The sequence below is a fragment of the Sprattus sprattus genome (assembly GCF_963457725.1).
Source record: "Sprattus sprattus genome assembly, chromosome: 17".
Taxonomy (NCBI): Eukaryota; Metazoa; Chordata; class Actinopteri; order Clupeiformes; family Clupeidae; genus Sprattus; species Sprattus sprattus.
The window spans coordinates 16698745-16708744 of NC_137915.1; the positions used below are offsets into that span (position 1 = coordinate 16698745).

Sequence of the window (10000 nt, forward strand, 5' to 3'; positions counted from 1 at the left end):
TCTCTGGAAACAAATTGTGAACACCACTCAAGAAAGGCAAAAGACTGGTGAACCAAATGTGTTTTATTTGAGGCATTCATGAGTATAGATAGCCTGGATACCAGACCGAACCCCGCCCACAACATTTTTTGTCTGGAAGTTCGGTCTGGCACTGCTCCATTGGGGAGAAATTATCAGATGGTCATACTACATTGCTCTGATTGGTTCTAGGTATCCAATTGAGCGAAGAGGCATTTTTTTTCCTGGTTCGTTGAAACACGCCCCATAATCACAGCTCAATGGAGCAGTATCACACTCATATTCTGACTAGAATTATGAGTATGACATCGTCAGGCTAGGCTAGGGTATAGATGCTTTAACTATGAAAAAATTGATAACAATCGGTTTTCCTCTATGCATTTGCAGTTTACGCGAATTGAACGAGAGAGCAACATCTAATGGGGAGAACTGTTAATTATTGAATTTTCTTAAATGTGACAGTTAGGCTATGTTTAACCATTGCGGAAATTAACCTAGAACAAATGTATAGTAGCCTGAATGTTCGATTCAGACATTTTATAGAACGATATCGTATCGGATTGAATTTTCATTGTTAAATGGACATTTTAGCACACCACCAATATCTGAGACACTCTTAGCATTGTGTCCATGATGTGGCACATGAGAAATATTGGGCTCGTCACAGATTTCCTACAGTATGCACTTTAAGTGAACACTGCATTCTTATCTTACTACGTTCAGCGGTCTGTACTGAGTGTCCACAACTCGCTGCCCTGTCCTGGCCTGGGGTGGGTTTCCCATAAGCATCTTGTGCAGCTATTATAACCACATGACAGACAGACTTTGAAGACTCTCTTTTCTAGTTACCCTGTTGGTTGCACATTAGCACTCTCAGGAAATGCACCCCTGCACTACTCTGTTGCATAGCCAGCAGCAGGAGTGCCTCCCATGACTAAGCAGACCCAGATTGATCTAACTATTATGCTCCTGCTACAGTAAGAGAGGATGTGATTGGACTAATATCATATGCTCCTGCCACAGTAAGAGAGGATCTGATTGGACTCTTATGCTCCTGCCACAGTAAGAGAGGATCTGATTGGACTCTTATGCTCCTGCCACAGTAAGAGAGGATCTGAAGGTGACACTGGTGCGACAGGATGAAGAACTCAGTGTGCAACCGAGTAGCCCCACGGCTGCCTCGGACAAAAAACTAATAATCGTAAAAAAAAAAAAATTAGAATCAAACCATTACCATCTGTCCACAAAGACAGGCTGGGTCAGGCTTCACGTTATCTGTGTAGGTTACATAATGGCACGGTACTGAATGCTTGAACACTTCAAATCCCCATCCTCACCACCTTCCTCTCCTACACCTTTTCCAACACACAAACACACACACACTTTTATTAGGTGATCTGTTGATCAATGTTTCCATTTTCCTTATCTCACAGATACTCTGCAAACTGCAAACTACAGAAAGGAAGCGAGGCCTCGTGAAAACAAAAATCATAAAGTCCTTTCCTGGCCACCTCTTTTGAGTAAGATGTGATTGGCCTGTAGAAAGGGTGGTGAATTGAATATTAGTTATGTAAGACCGGCAGCACAAGCTGGCTTGACTAATGTAAGCATACATAATAGGATCTGTTCGGGCCTCAGTACAAGCTGATTATGTTGCGCAAAAAAATAATTCACTGCAACCAGTGTGCCATGCAGTGATATGCTGAAGGTATCAGTGTGTGACAGTCAGGTTGAGGCCTATCTGCTGGTGTAACAGGGAGCACAGAAACAACCCCAGACTGCTAGGAATGCACAGATCGCCCACAACCTGATAGGAACATCAAAAGGGCCTCCAGGTTACTGCCGTGTGTGCCTGAACAGCATTGCTCTCATAAATAGCTAAACATTGACACTGAATTCTAACAGAGTGGGGAAAAATATGTATCTGCCTTACAATCTGGCTGATGCTGAACATGTCTGAGTGAGTAGAGAAGAAGCCAGCGTGCAATGGAGAACATGTTTTTTTTCTTTCTTTTTTTCCGCTTGGCTTCATGGCAAGGCCTGAGTTTTCTCACCTGGATCCTAGAATGTTGAGCAGGGCGCGTTCCGGTTCCATCGCCAGTGCCAGCGGCGTCACTGTAAGAACAGTCGCCGTGACAATGAGACTTGTCACGCAGAAGTAAAACAGATTTCCAGAAAGCAGAGCAATCTCAAGCCTGAAACACTGAATAATACTGTGTCCTTACCTGCCATGGAATTGGCAGTATGGAGAAAATTATCTCTGGTATGCTAGGGGAAAAAATGAAATTGGTGTTTTGATATTCAGATGATTATGTGCTTGTATATGCAATGATTCTTGAAACCTTACATTTGTACAAATTTGGCCACATATTCTTAAAACTTTAGGTCTTCTGGAGGGCCAAGATGTCACCAAACACCCTGCCTTCACTGTCGGTCATTGCTCAGTGTACAGATGTCTGAGAACATTACGCAGATATTCAGAAAATCTGTCAGAAAGCTTCTTTCAAATCTCCTGCATTGTACGGCCACTAATCAACCAAACGGATGACCTCATGCTTGGCCCGGCCCCTGTGTCCAGATCGCGGTGCAAGCCAATAAGTGGATTCAGCCTGCCTGAAACAGAAGCAGGGTGATTGCATCAAACGTTTCATGAATACGAAGCTAGCCGAGGTATTAAGTTTTAGCACCCTGAGTCATCTGGAAATAATATGGCAGGTACACAACACCCTTGTGTTTGCACAGGTGCCTCTTTTAGCCCAAATGGATGGATCGTGGGCTATCAGATCCAGGGTGGGAGGTCAGGGACATGGGCTTGACTCACCGGCTGCCGTTGCGTTTATCCCGTGCTGAAAGCTTTCAGAGAGCCGTAGAGGCCAGTGGTGTTATCTGCTGAATTATTTAAACACACTGCCACTGTCTGCCTTTGGTATTTAGTATAGCCAGTCAACTGTGCTATAGTGTACTTTCTCTCTCCCTCTCTCTCTCTTTCCTCCCCTCTCGCTCTCTCTCCCACTCTCTCTTTTTCTCTCTCAGACTCTTTTCTGTTTGTGTACTCTATCATCTTTTCCCATTTCTCTTCTGTCCATTTTATCTTCTAATAAGCTGTTATTGGTTTGCTTTGTTCATCTTCATCACGGATCTTTTCTCTCTCTCTCTCTCTCTCTCTCTCTCTCTCTCTCTCTCTCTCTCTGTTTGTCTTTCTGTCTTTTGTCATTCTAACACTATTACATTCTCAACAGACAGGTTCAGACCATGAACAGAAATAATGATAATGTAAAACAGTGGATGTTTTAAACCTTCATTTTTGGAAATAGACTTTTCAATCAAACCGTCATCTGTGACCGGAGATCAACAGACCTCTTAAGTTGTCCATCATATAGTAATCCGCTTTCAGACTTGTGCCAAGCTAACACTCCAATCCCTGTTGGACGTTGGGTGTGCTCATCTACAACAGTGTCCTTACAGTGCAGTGGTTACTACTTGCAGAGTATTAACTATAAGTCTTAATACAACTACTACTTTATTAAGGGGACCCTAATGTAAGTCATTATCACTGAAGGCTGGTACACTTATTCTAAATCTCTGTTCTGTTTCTCTTGCGAGAAAATCACTTCTCTCAGAAATGTATATTTGACCTATGGCTACAAGATAATGATAAGTATAGTAATGGCTATGTGTGTTGTAAGCTATTTATGCTAAATACCAGTCTCTACAACTGGAGAAAGCTATTTACTGATTGCAGCTAGATAAGGATGTGGGTCAGGGTTGCTCCAGTGGGAGATTATGTTATGTTGTTAACATTTTTGTGGCAGCATTTCCACAAAGGGAAAATATAGATTTATCCCAGGTTTTTTTTTTCATTTATTGTATACCTACTTGTAAAAGTCTTAGTCGCACCACCTTCCAAAAGGAATAACAATACATGCATATAATTCAAATCTATTTTCCAATCTATTTCACCAAACCAACATGGCTATTATCCTAGGCCTATCCACCTGCGCAACTTACAGTATACACCTGACTCCAGTGGAATATACATGACTCTGACTCTATGTCTCTCTCTCTCTCTCTCTCTCTCTCTCTCTCTCTTTCTCTTTCTCTCTGTCTCTCTCTCTCTCTCCCCCTCTCTCTGTTTTCACCTATCTACCTCTAAGGATAGGTCGGAAGACTGTGTGGTGTCCTCAGCGTTGAACAAAAGACCCAGTATAAAGCCTGTCTGGCTTGATGCCTTCCTGCTCTTGTGCGCTCACACACTCGCTCCTAATGCTGTTTTTTTTCCCTTGCTGTGGGTCAGCGGGTCACTATCTCTTCCTGTCAGGAATGTGGGGAATTTCCTGCGTTTCCGCTCGCAGCTTCCGGGCCCCCGGTCAGGGGCCGCTGAAGAACCGTGTCCCTGCATGTGACAGGCTCCAGGCTCCGGGGCCCAGCATCACGTTGCCACTCCCCTGCTCTCCACACACTCATTGCCGTCGTCGTTGGGCATGTGGGAACAACACTGTTTTTCTCTCCATCTATTTCTCTCTCCCTCTCTCTCTCTCTCTCGCTCTTTCTTTTTTTCTTTCTTTCTTTTTTCCTATTTTCTCTTTCTTGGGTCTCGGAATGCTGTGTGCCTCGTGCTAAGACTGAACAAGGCTGTGACGTCGCTCGTTTAGTCCGTCTGTATCGAATTTACCTGTTTGGAGCAGCCTGACTCCCAGGAGGCCGTGGAGAAAGACAAGCTGCAGGGCCTGCCACTGTAAACAAACACAGCGTGTTGTGGTTTTCACTGTTTGTTAGTTGGCCGCCTTAAATCACCAGAGAAGGTACCGTTTAAATTGTCAATTCTGAGCCATAATACGCTGTTTTGTCCGTCCTTGGACAGTGCGGTCAAAGTCCTAGGTAAGACTTTATTTGGATCGACCGCCTACTGAGACTTCACAAGTAGTTTGTTGAAATTCAAGCTCGGTCTTTCTAATTGTTCATGGACAGCACCATAACCAAACCCAACCTCTAGCCTTAACCAGAAATTGTAGTTAACAGAGTCTCAACAGATATTTTATTTATAATGTGAGCATCTGTAGCTAGTCTATAGTTGACCTATAATCTATAGAGGTGTGCTCCAGTCCTGTGCCCAGCTGCCTCTTAAGGTATTTTACTCGTCCTTTTGAGCATAACAACAGGCTTTGGCCGTGTTTTGTGCAGCGCCTCCTGTTAAAAGCTGTGTGCGCCCGCAATGGCCTTTTTTCTAGCTGAATGGAAACGTTGCACTTACTCGTCCACCAGAGAGGTGTAATCCCATGGATATAAACAGTGCCATGTACAAAGTGGCTGGCAGCCACATTCCAGAATCCACAGAATATGTTTTTAAATGTGTGTGTTTGTGGGTGGGTGGGCGTGTTTCTGTTTGGCAGTACACTCTGCTATGTTGTTTGTGTCAGAGAGAGGGAGAGGAGTGTAGGGGAAAGAGAAGGAGAGAAAGAGGGAGAGAGAAGGAGAGAAAGAGGGAGAGAAGGGGAGCAAGAGAGGGAGAGAAGGGGAGCAAGAGAGGGAGAGAAGGGGAGAGAGAGGACTGTGTTTGTGCACTGCTGGGTGGAGCTGCCAAGGGGAAAGGAGGGGTCTAAACACGACTTGAACATAGGCTGATCCTCACACTCCTCCCCAGCACACACACACACACACACACACGCACACTACTCCACAGGGAGGGCAACAGAGGCGGGAAAACACAAGAGGGGTCTTAAAATGGAGGCTGAGGAGAGGAGGTACTTGATGATGAGAAACAGCACATAGTGTATGGGGCTACTGGGGCTGCAGGGGCTGAAGGAGCTCACACCCAGGGAGAACTCCCACAAACAAAAGAAGGCCACCAGAGAAGGCTAGGTAGGCTAGCTGGTGGACACTCCTCACTGCAGGGATACAGCTCAGTGTTCATCTGTTGACATCACTAGCCTGGACTGCTGTAGCTGAAGTCTCTCAGTCTATAATGTTTATGACTTTGGCTCCGTCCTGAGTGGCCCATACTCACATTGTCTATTGACGTTACCTGGAAAACTGCCGAAGGTGTCGTGCTCTTTCAAATTCCAGCGCATCACTCTCACAGTATTAAACCAGCTAATTTACAACCACCAGAGAGAGCTGGCTTGTGTCGTGGACACTCCTCAATGTGTCTCACAGCCAATAAGCTCTATTACTTTGACACTACCCTGATGTACCTGTACGTGTCTAGTCATGTCACGCTCTTCACATTCCTGTGCAGCAACTGACTTGGTAGTAAACAACCCACAGTGTGCCACCCTCCAGAGTCAAACCAGTGGATTCAGATCCATTATAGATTATACTTATGTTGACGTTTTTCAGTTTGAGAGCCTTTCTAGCGGGGGATGTTTTTTTTTCAGACCACCTCTCCAGGCAGGTGTGTGTGTGTGTGTGTGTACCTCTCTAAGCAGTTGTTGCCAAAGCGCCACAGCGCCTAGCCAGCCCGGATCTTTTAGCTTTCCCCAATTGTGCCCTCGTGTGCAGATTTGCTTATTAGTAGAGGTGCACTAATTACTGTGTGTTTGTCCCGAGAATCCCTAAGGCCTACGAGCAAGTGTGTGTGTATGTGTGCTGGAGCAAGCTTGTTATTAAAAGTTAGACACACACACACACACACAAGGGTGGGCTATGCAACTGTCTGTGGGGTCTTGGGCCCAGCCACCCCTGTGAGCCCGGTGAGATGTGGCACTGGCCACAGTAAGCACCCAGGAAACTGCCCCCTCTGTTGCCTCTGGCACGTCTACTGTTGGCAAGGTTGGGTTCCCTCTCGACACCTCAGTACTGCCCGGCTCAGTTCCTCTTGTGTTCCTGAGTTTGGCAATTGGTGGGTGCATACAGCCAGCAGCCAGGGTAGACGTTTGTTAGTGATTGACAGAGAAAAGAATGAGGTGTTCCACAGGTGTTTTAAAGTGTGACAGACGATCATCAGTAGCAGTTGCAGGTGGTGAAACCTGGGAATTGTGGAATGCAGGAGCTGAATCACACGGGGCTCCGTGGTGTCAGCAGCAGAAGGTAACAGTAATTGAAATGTAATGTTGGCAGCAGGGGTATCTCAGGGTGCAGCAGGGGTATCTCAGGGTGCAGTATATGAGGTCAAGGGTCGAGGATGGCACACTTCTCGTGTTGTGAGTGACTGCAACAGCTGTAGCAGTGCTGGTGCTATTAAGTGAATGAAAGTGTTGATTAGCATGAATGCCCTTTGATGGTTTACAAGCCTTGTATCTCAAATAATGTTGGCATTTCTAAAATGCGAATATTGAAAATTAAATGCATGTAAATGATAGTTTTATTGTTGCAGGATGGCAGAAATGCATAATGAATAGGCCTGTTGAGGAGCTGTTGTACTTGTTCACTTGTGTTTGCAAAATTATGACTTAGATGTAGAGGCATTTTGAAGGGCATTGTGCATCTTTACCAGTGATTCATCTTCTGCTCCGCACTGCTTTGTGTAAAACCATCTCTGAACAGTGTCATTATAAGCATAAGCTTATTAGCAATTTTTCTTTACACACACACACACTCACACACACTCACACACACAGAGACACACACACACACACACACACACACACACACACACACACACATACACACACACACACACACACACACACAAACACAGTCACACACACACACCCACACCCAGTCCAGTGCATTAAGCCTGTGTCTGTGTTGGTCAACAGGCTGCTCGTCGCCACCCCTCCTCCTCGCTGCTAGCCTGAAGCTCTCTGCATGATCTGATGTGTTTCCCCCGTGCTCTAATCAGACAGATGCCCTCTGTAATTACCCTAATGCAGCCGCGGCCATCATGAGATTTGTCCCCCATCAGACCCAGCCAAAGAGACTGTAGATCAGGCTCTAACTGGGGCATTAGAGTAGCGTTAGTCTTCAACAGCAGGAACACTCTTTACTGACAGATACATAAACAATCACAACACAACAACTCACAATAGCACAGCAGAACAGCACACAACAACGCAGCACAGTACAACACAAGACAAGACAACGCAACACAACATGGGACAACGCAACACAGCACCGCACGGCACAGCATAGAACAACACAACACAAGACAGTACAACACAACACATCACAACACAACACAACACAACACAAAGCACATTGACATCTGAACACAACACAAGACAACTCACAACATCATAACACACAAATGTAGCTCAATACAACAGAACACAGCACAACACAACACATCAAAACACAGCAGAGCACAGCACAGCTCAGCTCAGCACAACACAACACAATACAGCACAGCACAGCACAGCACAGCACAGCACAGCACAGCACAGCACAGCACAGCACAGCAGCACAGCACAGCACAGCACAGCTCAGCTCAGCACAACACAACACAATACAGCACAGCACAGCACAGCACAGCACAGCACAGCTCAGCTCAGCACAACACAACACAACACAACACAACACAACACAATACAGCACAGCACAGCACAGCACAGCACAGCACAGCACAGCACAGCACAGCTCAGCACAACACAATACAACACAACACAGCAGGGCACAATACAACACAGACATAAATAAGCTCAACTTATAGATGATAGAAACTGTAAAACAATCTACAAGCAAATGCAGTGTCTGCTTAGGTTGATTGCACACAAATTGTTGCTGGTGCGGGGGAATCCATGCGTGAGTGCAGGATTGGTATTCCTTGAAGGCGGTCTTCCCTTGGATGTTGATGGGTATTGGGGTTGAAATGGAATTGACCCCTCATCTCTGATAACAGACTTCCCCATCTCCACTGCAGGCTCTCTGTGGTCTGCTCAGCTGCACTGCCATGCTCACCGCTCACGGTCTCGCACACAGCCCAGCTGTGCCGTACCACTCCGCAATGCCGCTCATAATTATTTACAGCCACGTTGTCAAGTGTGTGAGTGTGCGGGAGACATGTGCGAGCTGTGATGGAGAGAGAGAGAGAACAGTACAGAGAGAGAAAGAGATAAGGAGGGAGAGAGAAAGTGGCAGGGTTTTCTCAGAGTGAGAATGTAAATCTAGCTCATTTGTTGCAAGCTTTTATGTAGTTTTTTTAGGTAATTTGCTTCTTTTAAATGGTATTGGTATTGACTGTGCTCTCATCCCCTCTCGGAAAGGCGTCATGTGTGCTTGCCAAGGCACAGAAATGTTGTATGAAATAAACAGACCTAAGCAATCAATTTGAATCAACCAAAGCGTACTCTGTGCCATAAACACTGATCCTTTTTGCAGGTCCGAAAGAAACTCTTTTGCCACTTGCGATTCGACAGCCATGTTATAGCAGCAGTAGGAGTTTCGGTTAAAAACTAGCAATGTTACTACCGAAAAAGGCACGCAAAATCCTGACAGACACCAACAACAGCACAATTGGCACTGATAAAAGGCTTACAAGCATGCTATCTCATGCCTTTTGGTGATATAGTTGGCAATGTCGTGCTGTGAAAGATGTTTTTGCATTTTCGCTGGGTGGTCCGACCCAGATCATTGAACTGCATAGTGTATAGCCAGGGTGTTTTTATCTGTCCTTCACAGACAATTTCAATTTATTTGAAGATACTAGTACTAGCTGACTATAAAAACATGCTTCAAAAAGTGGAAAATTGTTGCATACTGTCCCTTTAAAACCAAGGCCCAGGCTAATTTCTGGTTGAAAGCCATCTATGGAGACTTTCAGTGTAAATGGAATTGATGGCCTTTCTATAAGAATCCCTGTTGAGTGAAACTCAACAATGATGCAACTGTTGAAACCAGTATTTTTCTTTGTGTCGTCCCTCTAAATTGGCATTGCAACTGACGGGAAGCTCTGTGTCTGGACTTTTTACCTCGGCAGACCGTGTCTGTGGGGCAATGTGTGACGAGTCATTCCAAGTTCAGCACAGAGGATCGGCTTTGGCCAAATCAGTTTGAGCAGGAGCGGCTGACGTGCTATTAGCCTGGCGTATGTTTGTTAGTCATCTGC

At 45.4% G+C, this 10000-nt stretch overlaps 1 protein-coding gene across 1 annotated transcript in view; it reads left to right on the plus strand.

The window, feature by feature from the left end:
- Nucleotides 1-10000, plus strand: part of ctdspla (CTD (carboxy-terminal domain, RNA polymerase II, polypeptide A) small phosphatase-like a) — a 36550-nt gene that overhangs the window by 11191 nt on the left and 15359 nt on the right. The window lies entirely within an intron of this gene.